This window comes from Canis lupus, chromosome 5 (assembly GCF_003254725.2).
Source record: "Canis lupus dingo isolate Sandy chromosome 5, ASM325472v2, whole genome shotgun sequence".
Lineage (NCBI taxonomy): Eukaryota > Metazoa > Chordata > Mammalia > Carnivora > Canidae > Canis > Canis lupus.
Window position 1 is genome coordinate 67728904 of NC_064247.1, and position 15744 is coordinate 67744647.

A 15744-nucleotide genomic window follows, 5' to 3' on the forward strand; every position below is an offset into this window, starting at 1 on the left:
GGTCATCTCTGCCATCATCCATGCCACATGTAAGCACACCTAACACTTTCTGTTTCCACCCAGCTCTGCAATTACACCCATTTTGCAGATGAGAAGCTGAGGCTCTGAGAGATTCAGTATCTCACCTGAGGCCACATAGTTCGTTCCTAAGTGGGAGCTGACCGACTCCAGGCTGACCACACCTCCCCAGCTCTTCCCCATCCCGAGCCTTGCTGCTACCCTCCTGTTGGGGCTGGAGGGGACACACCAGAGCAGAGTGTGCTGGGGAACCTAGGCAGTGAGCTGAGGCTCAGGGGGAGTGGGAAACATGGCCTGTGTCCTGGCACCCTCAGGATGCTGGCATGGAGGGGGAGGATGGGGGAAAGAGGCGACCCTGCAGCTGTGTTCTGTTTGCAGACACGCTGAGTAAGGACCAAGGCTGGGGACCAACCAAGGCCCTTGGACGACACAGGGAGAGACACCCACGGGACCCTCCCCAGAGCAGAGGGCAGGCCCCCCACCATCCAATTCCCTCCTGAGGCTTGGCTGCCACGTTGGCTGCAAAGTTATGATCTGGCCTCTCTCACCTCTCCTTTGGGGACAGTGGGAGGGCAAGGGAGGAACATGTTCTTTAAGAGGAGACCCTGAAGATGTTGGGGGGCTTCAGTTAAAAGAAAATAAAGCTGAGGGGAGCCCAGGGCTGAGGAGACCGGAATGCACTTGCGCGAATAGGTCCCCCATCAATCAGAGGACGTCTTGCCTTCACCTCCTTGTCTTCCTCCTCCCTGTTTCCAAAACAGCGTTTTGGGAACCCTGTTGTTCCCAGGCTGGTTCCAGGAAGAACTGGAGAGATATGGATGGAACAGGGATCTACGGCGGCAGGGGAACACAGGTGGGGGCTCCCCCCCTTATTGCAGAGAATCTAGATCTCAGAGAAAAGAATAGATCTCAAGCAAACTGGAGGCAGGAAACTCATCCTCATCACAAAGCAGGGTTGAGGCTGGGAGGAGGCGAGGCACAAACACGGAAGCTGGCTTTGGGGGGGGCGGGCAAGGTCTGCAGTGAGTGAATAAGGCATCCTGGGGTCGCTGCAGGATTTGGGAAAGATGATTGTGGGGGAAGAAGTAGATTTCTTTATTTGTTAGGGAACTGCAAGTAAAAATTCGCACTCCTTCCTGTCCCCAGGCGATGGCTGGATCACAAGGTCTGCAGCTCTCTCCCGGACTGTGCCATCTGGAACCCTGGCTCATTCGAGGGTTACACCCGCAAAGCCCATCTCCTGACAAGGAAATCATGGAACCCTCAGCACAGCTCAGAGAGGCCGGGACTGTCATTACCCCGCACCAAAGATGACAGCGCGGAGGCGCAAGGAAATCTTGGGAGTTGCCCAAGGTCACAGAGCTAGGAAGGGGCCATGCGGGGACAAAGCCCGGGTTCCCCTGCCTCCAAATCCTGACCTCTTTTCCCTGCCCAGCTCTGCCCCCGGGGAAGGATCCAATGACACTGAATCGTCTCTTTTTCAGAGTTTAACATTTTGGGCCAAATCTGAGTGAGGTTTGCTGTTTCCTCTGAAAAGTTTGGCCTGACCTCAGGGCACCGCTGCCTGGTCACTGGCAAGAGTCCTGCACTGGCCGGGATGGGCCGGCGGGCGGGCTGCTCTGGACACAAGTCAACAGAAACTCAGATAACCCAATAAAAGTTCTTATTTACCTTTGTGGTCAAAAAAGGACAATTTCAAGGTGTCAAGCATGATAATGCCCAGTGCTGGCATGGAAGCGGGGAGTGGGGACTTCTTGTTTGTGCCGGTAGAAGTTCAAATCTGTACAACTTTTTGGACAGCAACTTGACACTATGAATCAAATGTCTTAAAAAAAAAATACAAAGTCCTTGACTCAGCCACTCCACTTCTAGGAACACAGCCCAAGGAAATAATCCTGCACAATAGAATTGTCCTCATTCACACATCGATGGAGCTCCGATGGAGGGTCCTACGTGGTCAGTGGTGCTCATACCTGATTGGTTAACGAGAACAGTTGTTCTTCCGTGGACTGATTTTGCTTCCCCCCAAATGGAAGAATGCTTTGGCTATTTTTTAAAAAGCACCTAATTAGTATGCATATAAATTTCTATTTATTTCATGGGCTGGCTTCCAATTCCAAAGGCCACAGGATTTTCAGTCTGGAGAGGATCTTAGGGCTTTTCGAGTCAACATTTCCCAAAGGGTATCACATAAGAGGTTAAAGGGTAGGTGAGAATGGATACTTTTGCCTTGGAATGTGTTCAGGAAAATGGAACATGCTCTTCCCTGCAGGACTTCTCAGAGCCTTTGCTATATGATGGGCATTGCAAGCCTCCACCAGGCAGATAGAGGGTGCAGTGTTCCTGCTCCACGTTTGGCCACTGCATTCGTTTTCCGGGGCTGCTGTAACAAAGTGAACTATGTGGTGTAAAATAAAAGACATTCTTTCATAATTCTAGTGGCCGGAAGCCCAAGATCAAGGTATCAGCAGGGCCAAGCTCCTGACAGCTCCAGGGGAGGACATTTCCTTGCTCTTCCAGTGCTTAGGGGCCCCAGGCATCCCTTGGCTGTCTTCACATGCTTGTCTGCCCCCGTATCTCTATCCAGTCATCACAGTAGGACACACCCTGCTCTGATAGGGCTTCATCTGAACTTGACCTCTGCCAAGACTATTTCCAAATAAGCTCATATGCACAGGTTCTAGATGAATGTGAACAGTTGGAGGGGGGACTCCATTCACCCCAATACAGATGGAAAGCCTTCCGAGGCTTCTAAGCTGGGAAGGCACAGGAGCATCCCATGACCTGCTGCACCAGGACAGACCACAGAGGTAAGGGCGAGGGGACACGTGGCCAGCTGGAGGCCGTGCGGCTGGGAGAGTGGCTGGCCTGGGGCTGCATTTTGAAGGTGAAGTAACAGGTGGTAACCCAGCATCTGAATGAAAATGAGGCATCGGGGATTTGAGCCCAAGAAACTGGAATGAGAGAGATGCCATCCATGGAGAGAGCTACGTAGTTACCGGAAGTAGTTTCGGGAAGCCCAGCATTCACTAGCTGGGAAGGACAGGACCCCTGCATGGCTTAGAGCTAATACTGAGCTGACCCGGTCAACCCCAGCTATGGTCTACTTGTGTTTCCAGAGAGTTCTGACTCCCAGAATGGTCTATGACCCCTGCCCTGTGCCCCCCGGCCTCGAGCCATCTCCACTCTCCTGCCCCAAGTGCCTCCACTTCTCCCACACCCCAACTGTCTGACCCACTGTGTGCCCTGCAGGACACACCTGCCTCCCTGTCATTGTGCGAGGCTGTAAATACCAGGACCGAGAGCAAGCCGCTCCTCCTCTGGGAGCCTTGGCGTCCTCTTCTGAGATACGGAGGTTCCAGGGCTCGAAGATGGGTCATTTGGCGGTTGCCCTCCCGGCCCCTGTGGCTCTGCACAACGGCACCCTGCCCACATGCGCAGTGCCCACGGGCCTTCCCGGCAGCTGCTGTGTGCCAGGGAGGGAAAGGGAGGTGGTACCCGGTCTGACCCTCCCTGGGATGGGCGCCGCTGTGGGTGCTCGAGCAGACAACAGGGTCTGCACAGAGCAGGAGAGGTCACCTGGGTGGGGAGACTCCTGTGGCTTCTGGTGGCTTTTGGTGGCCGTGCGGCTTGGGCTGGGCTGACCAGTGGGCTCACGGAGTCCAGCCGCCACAACCTCGGGCCTGGAGCCTGCCTCTGTTTCAACAGGGCTAAGGGTGGTTTGCACTCATGGAAACGGGTCATGCTGCCCAGGCTGGAGTCACCTCCCAAGCTCTCCACGAAGCAGGTCACCGAGCCAGGCAACTGTCCTAATTTGAGCTCTGAAATTTCTTGTAGACCTCTCCCTTTTGCCGGGAATTCAGAGGACTTGGTCCAACATCTGGGCAGGAAGGCGGCTGACCCACTTCCATGCATCGGATCGTCAGGCAACAAGAGATATGGTGGCGGGGTGTGGGGTGACCGCATGGGCGCACTCGGAGATGCTCAGGCTTTCCATCTGCAGAATGGGCTCTTGCTGGCGGCCTTCCCTTCACAAAAGGGCAGCTTAACCCCCAACAATGAAGTAAGCACACAAGCTGTGAAGAAGGCCAGCCCTTGGATTCGGATGAGTTCAGTTGGGAGGACGCTGGCCAATTTTCTCATGCTCCCTCAGCATGCGGACAGGGAGACGTGGGTGACAGTGACAGTGAGCGTGTGCATGTCCCAGGGCGGCTGTAACAAACTGCCTCAAACTGGGAGCTTAACACAGCAAATGTGCAGCTCCAGAGGCCGGAAGCGTAAAATCCCAGTGTGGGCAGGCCCCGTTCTCTCAAGGACCCTTGCTTGCTGTCCCGGCTTCTGGTGCCTGCAGCAACCTTCAGCGTCCCTTGGCTTATGGGCCTGTCACTCCTGCCTCCGCCTCATCATCACGTGGCCTCCTCTGGCAGTGTCGATGTTCCTCTCTTCTAATACGGACCCCAGCCAATGGATTCAGGCCCACCCTAGCCCATCAGGACCCCATTTAACCTGACATCTGCAAAGATCCTATTTCCAAACCAGGTCACTCGCAGCTTTGGGGGTAACATATCTTTTCAGAGGACACGTCCTCCCATGCTGACTGAAGAGTCAGAAAGCCTGGGTAGAGGGACAGTCCCCTCCTGGCCATGTTTGGGGGAGGGGGCAGGCAAGCATGGCTGGAGAGCCCTGCACTATCCCACCTGCCCTCACAGATGGAAGTTCCCCAGGTTTCCCTTGCAAGAGGCAGCTGGCCTGATGTCAGCCAGTTGCCCAGTGGCAAGGCCATGCCAGGATGCAGAGCTCTGCTGCTGGGCCAGGCCCGAGCCGTGACATGAGGAAGGAAGCGCAGCGGCTCAGCCCCAGCCCTGTACACAGGCCTGGGTGAGGATGGAGGGCTAGAGTGGGAATTCCTGGCAGAGAGAAATCCATGCCTTTGCCTGTTGGATAGCAGAAGGGCTTGTCCTTGTCATAAGGGCCCCGTGTGACTTCCCAGGCTACATCCACAGACCCTACAGCAGCCGCCACGCTGGGCAGTCCTCTGGAGGGGGACCGAGGTGGCTCACAGGCTCCCCAGAGGTTGGCTCTGCAGGGGTGTTTGCCAACCCAAACGACACACTTCCCAGAGAGGTGTAGGGACCAGCCTGAGGTCACACAGCCATCAGGACTACATGGGGGTCCAGGCACCTTGCCTCCCATTCTGGTCAGTGGGAGCCTCATAGCCTTCATCCACCCAGATGGTGTCTGTTGGGGAGGTCTTTGCACACAGGAAACCAGGGTGGACATGATAATGGCTCTACAGTGGCAGTTGGGAAGAAAGTATCACCCTTGCACACCCATCCTACCTGTGAGCAGCTAGAGGCTCCGGGAGGCTGGACTCAGCCAAGGGTTCCATCCCCAATCGGGCCTCTTGGGTGTCCTATCATGTCACTGAGCCTTAGTTAGCTTCCTTAGCTGTGATGATCACAAATTTCACATCACCAGCAGTCATGAGGATTCGAATTCCCTCCCAGCAACACCGGCACATCGTAGGTGCCCAAGAAAGGTGACGTTTCCAATTTTCTATTGCTGCTGTAATCCATTTCCACTTAGCAGCTAAAACAACACAGATTTATTGTCTTGAGGCTAGAGGTTAGCAGATCTCTAACCAGGGTCTCTCTGGGCTCAATCAAGGTGTCAGCAGGGCTGCTCTCCTGGGGGTTCTGGGGGACAACCGACTCCTTGCCTCTCCAGCTTATAGGGAAGGTATTCCTGGCCTCAGGGCCCTTGCCTGAGCTCAGAGCCAGCAACATTGCATCTCTTAGAGCCTTCTCCTCTTGGATCACAGCTGGAAAAGCTCTGGGATTTTAGGACTGGATGGTTATATTGGGTCCACTGGGCAACCCAGGATAACCTCCATATCACAAGATCCCAAACTCAATCACATCTGCAAATTCCCTTTTGCCACGCAAGGTCACATACACACAGGTTCCGGGAATTAGGGCAAGGACGTCTGGGGGCGAGGGGTGTTATTTTGCTGACCACAGGTGAGTGGAGTTGAATTCCATCAAGCAAGGGAAGCCTGGCCTGGTCTCTGGCAGTTCTTTTTGGATGAAGAGGATTCCACTAACACCAGCTCATTCCAGAACCATTTCCCATCGTTCTGCTGTTTTTGACTCTCTTCAAAGAAGTACTGTCTAGCCAAGGAGACTGGGTCAGGGCTGCCAAACCTTTGCTTCAAAATAAACCCTACTAGGAAATTTCCATGGGATTGGGCCCTTTTCTTGCCCCACAAACCTGCCTGAAATCAAAAACCAAGCAGGGCTTCTTGTGGAAGGGCTGTCAGACTTTGAGCTCTCCAACATGGGGCTTTCGTTGTTGTTTTGGCATTTATTTTCTTCTGTTAGTTTCCCCCCATCAAGCTCAATGGCACTAGGTGTACCGTCGTGCAGGCAGAGGAAACCTGGGTTAGGATGTCAACGACTTGGAAAGGTGTCTGCAGCTCTCCTCCTCAAAAGGCCCTAAACCAGGACGCCTGGGTGGCTCAGCGGTTGAGCATCTGCCTTCAACTCATCCTGGGGTCCCAGGATTGAGTCCCGCATCGGGCTCCCCACATGGAGCCTGCTTCTCCCTCTGCCTGTGTCTCTGCCTCTCTCTGTGTCTCTCATGAATAAATAGATAAAATCTTTAAAGGATAATTTTTAAAGAAAGGGGCCTAAACCATCCCCACTTAAATTCTTCAGGAGTCCCTCCTCATCGTCTTCAAGCAGAGCTCAGCCATTTCTCTTCTGCCCACATAGAGGTAGGCACAAAAATCCCTCTGGCCTAACACTCAGCATCTTTGACCTTGATTTACCCAGAAGTATTTACAAACAGGCTGAGCGTGGGACACTTCCCCATGGGAGAAGTGCATTTGTTTTGGATTTCGAGCAGGTTGCAAGGACAGACATCCTCTCATGAATTCTCCCCACAACGCTGGCATCCCCACTTTGCTGGTGGGGAAACAGGGTGGGACAGGGGAGGGGACGAGGTCATGGTCACTCAGCCGAGGTCATGGTCACTCAGCCAGTAAGGGGCAGGGCTGGAGTTTGAAGCTGTGTCTTTTGACTCTAAATCATTCCAGTCTACAGTGACAACATGCAACCTCTACTGTGGTAAGAAATATATATGTGGTCTTTGTCCTAGGTTCCTGCCACAAGAGCCCCTAAAGCACCGGTCACCTCCTCATAGTGGTGAAAGTGGTGTCTTTATGTCCAAAAAGACCCCTTCAACCACACCCGAGTCCATGCTAATGGGGTGACCCCTGGCAGCCCCCAGATAGCTTCAGCATGGGGCTGGGAGCCGGAGGAACAACCGTGTGATTAGAAGGTTGGAATCTGAAGCTCTGTCTCCAACCTCCAGGGAAGGGAGAGGGGCTGGGGACCCATCACACCTCCATAATGGAACCTCCATAAACACTCTCAATGCAGGGGTTTGGAAAGCTTCTGGCTTGGTGAACACACACATGTGCCAGGAGGGTGGTGCACCCCAAACTCCAAGGAGACAGAGGTTCCTACTGGATTCCCCCCTACCGCCCTCATGTACCTCTTCACCTGGCTGTTGATTTGTATCCTTTATAATAAACCAGTAAATGTAAAAGGAAACCAGTAAAAGGAAACCAGTAAAAGGAAAGTGGTTTCCTGCGTGCTGTGAGCTGATACAGCAGATTATCAAACCTGAGGGTGTCATGGGAACCCTCAAAGTGTAGCCAAGTCAAACAGGAGTGTGGGCAGTCTGGGGTCCTGCTTCTTGCGACTGGAATTTAAGTGGCGGCAGTCTTATGGGTCTGAGCCCTAACCTGTAGGGTCTACGCTAACTCCAGGTAGTGTCAGGATTGAATGAAGTTGTGGGACACCCAGCTGGTATCCACAGTAAACCGAAGAACTGCTTGGTGTCAAAAGTATTATGAGTAAAAATATAGAGTTTACTAGTGTCTATAGTTGCGTGTTCATTCATTTGGTGTTTGATAAGTCCATCAGGTCAACCATGTGCTGGAGCTAAAGTGACAGACACAAAATGTGCATTCCCTGCGCCCCACAGCACATGGAGCAGAAGGGAAGCACATTCTCCAGGACCCTGCACACCAGGACCCCAGGGGAACTTGTGAACAAAGACAGCAGAGATTCTGGTTCAATTGGTGCAGGGTGGGTCCATCACGCTGGTAATTTTTAAAATTTCTTTTTAATTTAGGTATATGGCAGGCTGGACAACAGTCCCCGAAGGTATCAGGTCCCAATCCCTGGAACCTGTAAATGTTCCCTTCCATGGGAAAGACTTTGCGGGTATGACTGATGCTCTTGAGTTCGGTAAGCGGGATCCTGGATCATCTGGTGGCCCCAAAGCACTTGCATCACTACAGGGAGGCAGAAGGAGACGTAACACACACAGAGGGGAAGGCAGCGTGACGGCAGAAGCGGAGATGGGAGGGATGTGGCCACCAACCAAGGGCTGCCGGCAGCCACCAGAAGCCAGAAGAGACGAGAGCTTTCAGAGGGAGCCTGGCCTTGATGCCCTGATCTCACAGTTCTGGCCTCCAGAACCGAGAGAAAATAAATTTTGTTCTTTTACACCACCAAGTTTATGGTAACTTACTACAGTGGTCACAGCAAACGAGCGCCAGGAAGAGCTTACAGATGACGATAGGCACAAACCGCAAGTGCACAGCCTGGAGTGTTATATGCATGTACCCCCCTGTGTCACCCTGTGGATAACGACACAACATCCCCAGCATCCCGGAACATACCCCCAGCAATAGCCACTCTCCCGACCTCTGTCACAACAGATTGGTTTTGCCTGTTGCAGAGCTCCACACACATGGGCCGTGAGGCTTCTTTTGCTCCACTTAACATCGGTGAGATTCAGACATGTTGGGTTTTTCCTCCTTTGCTGAGGAGTATTATTCCGCTATAGGAATACATCATGATTTGTTCATCTGTTTTCCTGTTGACGGTCATTGGAGCTGCTCTTAGTTATTAGTATTATAACAAAGCAGACGGGAACATGGGCCTGCGTGCTCTGGAAGCATACGCTCAGCTACCTCAGCCACCTACTTAGGAGTGGACCTGCTGGGTCCGGACCAGTAAGCTTCTGTAGCTTCCCAGGTGATCCAAATGTGTAATCAGGTGCTGAGAACCATTGCTCTAAACTCACGGTCCTCAACTGGGGCTGCTTTGCCCCCCAGGGGACATCTGGCAAGGTCTGGAGACATTTTTGTTGTTACAACAGAGACTGGGGAATGCTAATGATCTCTAGTGGTTAGGGGGTCAGGGGTGCTGCTAAACATCCTACTGTACATAGGGCAGCACCCCCCACACACACACACGGTGATGGATCACCTTGCCCCGTGGCCAAAAGCCCTGAGAAACCCCACCGTACACGGCTGAGTCACAGCCTCATGCATGAGTGACTCACCTGCGCATAAGTTGCAGCTCAAAGAGCACAGTTCCTGCTTGGAGAGGCGAGCTGGGGTGCCAATGGTGAGGGTCCGAGGCCTGGCCCCACTGGGTGAGCCACGGGAAAGAGCAGGCTGCCTGCTGAGACTGTGGCGTCCTTTCTCGAGGGGACCTCAGCTGTGAGGCTTTACCTGAAGCTCCGAGGCAGCCTCCTGCCGCACAGGTGCACAGAGTGGATTTCTGACCTCACTCCCCTCCTCTGCACTTTCTTCCTGGGTCTGTTGGCTCCAGGGACACCGGACGCCCTCAGGGAGTGGGAACCAGTCTTAGCCATGCTGTAGATGTTGCAGATGTTTGCTTGTGAGGGAGTGAATGATGGTCCAGGTGCACGTCCCAGCAGCGTGGCAGTGAGACCGGCGTTGGGCCCACAGGCCTTGGAATGAAGATCAAACCAGTAGGCTTCCGACCGGCTCCACCTGCTGGGGGATGTTTGTGGTGCCATACAGGCACTCTCGTGGGGCCTCTGTGTGTGTGTGTGTGGTGGAGGGGGGCAAACGCTGGCTGCTCACCACCCGCCCCTTTCCTCTTCCTCCTGGGCCAGATGGACTACAGTTCCCAGCATCCCTTGCAGTCAGGTGACTGAATACAGGTGAACTCCTGAGCACCTCTTAAAGACCTCCCACACCTTCTCCTCCTTGCTCTGGCCCTACGCAGGAGCCTGAAGCCAGGAGGCTGAAGCCAAGGGTTGCTGGTGGGTGGTGGAGTCAAAGAAGGAAGAGCCTGGTCCCTAAGTCTCCCCACCTGACACCTACTTTGCCCTATTGAGCAGAAAACAAACTCCAGTTGTGTTAAGTCACTGAAATGTGGAGATTGGCTTGTTTTAGCAGCTAGTATGAACTTAACTAGTACCCCCTGTCTCTCCAAACAGGGAGATAAGTATCAACTCCACTCCTAGTAAGAAGTGATTCCTCACCCCAAAAATGACTTAGAATGCAGAAGGAGGAAAGGTTTGAGGAAAAACATAGATGCCAAGGACACCACTGAGCAACGTGGACCTCGGGGAGCAGCGAAGGCCGTGGCATGTGGTGGGCATTTCTCAACTACTGTAGTAAGGCTTTCGGAATTTGTGGACAGGCATTCAGATGTGCAAAAATGAGTGAATCATTCTGTGCTCTTGTGTTTTTTGTTTTTTTATTATAATGTTTACACATAATTAGGGGCACCTGGGTGGTTCAGTGGTTGAGCATCAACCTTCGGCTCAGGTTGTGATCTTGAGGCCCAGGAATCGAGTCCCACATTGGGCTCTCTACAGGGAGCCTGCATCTGCCTCTGCCTATGTCTCTGCCTCTCTGTGTCTCTCATCAATCAATAAAATCTTTACCTAAAAATCTTTAAAAAAAAACAATTACATTCATTTACACATAATTAAAATCATATTGGCTCTTTAGAAGTACTTTCCACTCTCAGATTTCATGAAATCTATTCAGACCGTCCTCGGGCCCTCGAGGCAGGGCTTTGGCATCCTGAGTACCATGCCAGTGTTCGGTCACCTGCGTTACGTTATTTGAGCTGTGGAACTCCGAACTCAGATGCTATTTGGATCAGTCCCCAGCTTGGCTGTTCTGTGATCCTCAACCAGGGTCACCCTGCTCCTTGCATTGGTGACTCCCCTCCCCCCGGGTGTGCACCAACCTGTCCCCTTGGCCATATCCCACTTGCCCCTCTGGGGCCCACACAACTTCTGAAACCCCACATGCTGCACACAGCCGTGGGAAACAGGGCTCTTCTGTCAGGCTCCGGGCCACGTGAAGGTGGTGCTGGGCTGGGGGTCCTGGGCCTTCCCATCCTCTGTGCCACAGGATCCCCAGCGGCTATATCTCCCAGGTGCCGGAGTCCACCAACCGAGGCCAGTGGGGACCCTGGAGGAGAAGCCAGGTGTCCCCTCCTTCCTTGTGGCTACATCTCTGGTGGCCCAGGGTCTCCTCCAATGGCTCCTGCCCCCTCCCAGATCGCGGCACATCTGTCCCTTCAGTTCTAGAACGGGGAAGGAGAACTGCCTCCTGCACTTGCTGAGCTCAGGTCACAGCACAGCTGTGTGGCTCCTCGGTGTCCTGTGGCCTGCATGCCCAGCTCCCCGCACTCAGCTACCCCCGTCATGGTGCTTGTTTCCCAGGCTGGACCCCGATCTCTATGTGGCTTCCACCTCCCACCGCACTGCCGCAGCCGGGCGCAGGCCTCTTCTGTTCTTCCCTTCCATGTTCTATTCCCTCAGCTGCATCTTGCAGCTTCCCCTCTGATTCATGCTGAGGTCTGTCTTCCACGTGCAGTTCTTGATGCGAGAGCAACCAGGTTTGGGAATTCAGAAACGTGCAGTTCCCTTGACAGCCCGACTTTCAAGACCACTGAGTAAGGATTCCAGAAAACGTCAGAAAGTTATTTCACAGCTCAAAGCGCTGAGTGTTTATCCCCCTGTATCAGTTCTCCTCTGCCCTGAGTGATAAGCTGCACTTTGTGGCTGGTTGTGACATCAGTGGGAGTGGTGATGGGGGGAACCCCAAAAGAAAATCTCTGAGCTGTTCTATTTTTTTTTAAAGATTTTATTTATTGATTGATGAAAGACACAGAGAGAGGCAGAGACACAGGCAGAGGGAAAAGCAGGCTCCATACAGGAAGCCCGACGTGGGACTCGATCCCAGGACCCCGGGATCATGCCCTGAGCCGATGGCAGATGCTCAACCACTGAGCCACCCAGGTGCCCCTCTGAGCTGTTTTGTAATATTCTTCCCTTGAAGCAAAGCCAGCAGCCAGCAAGGGACAGAGCACACTCACAGGAGCAAATTTTCACAGGAACTGGTGAAATGTGGTTGCCCCGATGTGTCTGGTCTCTCTGGAAGGACAGAAGCTGCTAACTGGGAGGGAAAGGGGGTTCGGGTGAGAGGAAGGCGAGGTCCCTGACCATCCCTTTGGCACTGTTAATGCCGGGCATGGGTGTTACCTTCTGAAAATGGAGGGGGAAAAACATCTCATCCCTCTTTCCAAAAAGTCCAGTTGGCTCAAGTCATCCTGTCTGAAATACACAGAAAAAAAATGAAGAAAAACAGCTGCTAAAAGTCTCCAGCTTGAGGCTGTGCTCTGCAGAAGTGCCCAAGCCAGGCTAACCCCTTGCCTGCCTTTTGCGATAAGCGTTTGCGGGTTCAGGCAGAAACGTCACGAGCGTGTGAGGGAGGGTGTGGGTGGCAGCCACCAGATCCCCATCTTCTGGCTGCTGGGGGCTTATCTGCCTCCGGCAAAGCGGAGGATTCGAGTTGCCATCATCCTGTCCCTGCTCGCGGTCTGTGTGTCAGAGCACCTACATGCACACACTCATCCGAGGTCTGAGACCAGAGGTCAGAGATGACTAAGGGGACGGTGATCAGAAACCCCTCCCTCCCCCTCTGAAGTCAGACCCAGACCCGGCACTGGCTGGGAGAAACCCAGGCCAGACAGACCGGCTGCCTGCATCTGCTGCATGCGGTGGTGGCAGGTCCATCTGGGGTCTCCTGGAGAGCATGGCTTGGTGGCATGCCTTGGGAGGCTGGCCTTTGTGAGCTGTGTGCACCAGCATCGACGGGGCAGACAGGACTGTACCTACAGACACTGCAAGGAAGGCTCAGGACCAAGCCCAGGACAGGTCCTGGCTGCACCTTCTACAGCCTGCTGCTGCCCCAAAGCACTGAAGATGCCGTTCCTCCCAGGGCCACGAGAGGGCACTGTCCATTGCCACATCACCACTCCCCTTCTGAAACCTTCCATGGCTCCCCATGGCTCTTAGGAGAAAGGCCAGATCCCTAAATCCGGCGTACAAGGCCATGAATGATGTGACTGCTGGCCTTCCTGGCTTCTCACCAGCAATAATGGCTGTCTTGCAGTTCCTGGCAAAGGGGACACCCCCTGTGGCCGCAGGGCTTCCGTAACCCCCTGCCCACTTCTCAGAAGGCTATTCCACCCTCGTTCACTCACCTACAGGACCCTACTCATCCTGTACGTTTGCCCTTAAACATCAGCCCAGTCCCGTAGGGAGGCCGTGCAAACACCCCTGGATGAGGGCCTATGGCCCTGAGCGGCCGCCCTGGCACCCTGCACTCCTCCCCTGCAGCACTCGCCGTAGGTGCTATTAGGTCATGACTGTCTCGCTGCTCGTCCACTGTCTCCCCAGCTAGACTCTCCCTGTACCTTGTTCAGCGCAGACTCCCCAGCCCACACGACGCCGATATTGCTTGACGGCTGCTGGAAGGGTGTCTGGTGGACATCGGTGCCAGCCACCAAATACTTCTGGATCCCCACCCTTCCGGGCACCTGGTAGGACTACCTGCAGGGGATGAGCTGCGAGCAGCAGGGCCACGGCCACGGCCCAGGCGAGGGCACTGAATGGCCAGGCTGAGCCCCTCCAGCCCGGCGCCTGGCCACAGTCAGGGGGCAGCTGTTCCCTTCGCTGGAGTCTCTGGGTGTCTGTGATGAGCGCACTTGCCCTGCTCACCTGTCGTGGATGTGGACAATAAGCAAGAGACAAATCTGTACTGTCTTCAGCCACCGGCGCTCAGGGTGTGCTTGTTACAAGCCCCGGTGCTGCCCATCCTGACTGATCCGCTGCCTTTGGCCCAGAAACAGGACACGAGGACTCAGCCTGCTGCACGCCAGCCCGTGTCACCGCTTCGGCTCTGCCTTCCTCACGGGGTTGGCACGCCGGGAAGCCAGGCCGCCTCTCCCCTACCTGGGCTTCCAGACACCTTCCCCAGGCAGCGAGGCCAGGCTTGCTGCTGCCTTAATGGGGGAGGAGAAGGAGGGGGACCCAGCGAGAACAATTCAGCATAAACAAATGCCTCAAAATGCTATGTGGCCACACATGAATTCTAACACTGGGTTAGAGCCATTAATTAATTGTCTGTTTATGCCTGTGAATCCTCCTTGAAAGCAAGGGCTGTTGATGCCTCCTGTTGCTGTGCCCACGGGGACAGCACGCCTGGGTCATCAGGTGTTCATATTTTTTTAAGATTTTATTTATTTATTTATGAGGGACAGAGAGAGGGGGAGAGACACAGGCAGAGGGAGAAGCAGGCTCCATGCAGGGAGCCCGACGCGGGACTCGATCCCGGGTCCCCAGGATCACACACTGGGCTGAAGGTGGTGCTAAATTGCCGAGCCACCCGGGCTGCCCCAGGTGTTCATATTAATCCACATCTGGCATCCCAGGTGGAAAGTGTGCACCTTCTCTCTGGCTGGTTTGAGGGCCCTTCCACAGTGTTACATTAACCACATCCCTTTCTGACCAAGATGAGGGGGAATTAGAGTATGATCAAGACCAAGTGCCAGCCTCTGGCTGGGCCCATCCACGAAGCCCGGCTCTGCTGGTCCCACTGAGGATCTGCCCTGCAGCCTGGACCCCCGCTCTGCCTCTTGTTAATGAGAAGTGGGCAGCGGGCTGCCTGTGGGAAATGGCTCTATAGATGCCAGGTGGGTCACGGGCCCCCGAAACCGGGCCAGAGCAGGGGGTCGTTTAAATGCCCAAATAGGATAAAAAGCCAGAGCTGGCCCGGGCCAGGCCCCAGCTGAGCAAGCAGCAGGCAGGAAGTGTGCAATGGGCTTCTTTGGGCTGGACAATATCTTTTTTAAGTGGAAATGTCAATCGGTTTTAAGAAGAAGACTCAGTCCTTGGAGAGAGGCCAGGTCGTTCCCTGGCCAACAGCTCCGGGCTGAGCGTGGGCTGACCCAAATTGGAGACCAGCTCTCCTACGTGGCAGTAGGAAGTTGGGGGGGAGGCTGGAGGGGCCCCCAAATGGAGCTGAAGAAGCTTTGGCCTAGGAGGAGGGGAGATTTGGGATTTTTCCCTTCCCTCTTCCCTCCCTGCCTCTTCCTGTCTTTTTGTTTTGCCAAATATTTATTAAAAGCCTACTCGGTCCCAGATACCCTGCTAGGTACGGGGGATTTGACAGCAAATGAAAAGAACAACAAAATCCTGCCTTTGTGGAGTTTATCTTTCAGTGGGAGAGATGGACAAGAAAACAAGTAAATAAAAATAAGTTTCAAGGGACGACTGGGTGGCTCCATCGCTTAAGCCACTTAATCTGACTCTTGATTTTGGATCAGGTCATGATCTCAGGGTCGTGAGATTGAGCCCTGGATTGGGCTCTGCACTGCACATGGAGCCTGGTTGAGATTCTCTATCTCCCTCTCCCTTTCTAAAAGGAAAATAAATGAAAAAAAATTCAAAAACCATTCTGGGGAACAAATAAATAAGGAAGGGAAATGCAGTTTTTTGGCAGGGGTAGGGGGCGGCTGCAGGACT

The 15744-nt window shown here is 53.9% G+C and overlaps 1 long non-coding RNA gene across 1 annotated transcript; it reads left to right on the forward strand.

The window, feature by feature from the left end:
• The first annotated feature begins 2703 nt into the window (after positions 1 to 2703).
• LOC125755160 (uncharacterized) lies at positions 2704 to 10593 on the forward strand. The gene is made up of 3 exons (XR_007410935.1): positions 2704 to 2828; positions 3856 to 6793; positions 8221 to 10593. It is a non-coding gene; the product is annotated as an uncharacterized LOC125755160 (long non-coding RNA).
• Positions 10594 to 15744: the final 5151 nt, after the last annotated feature.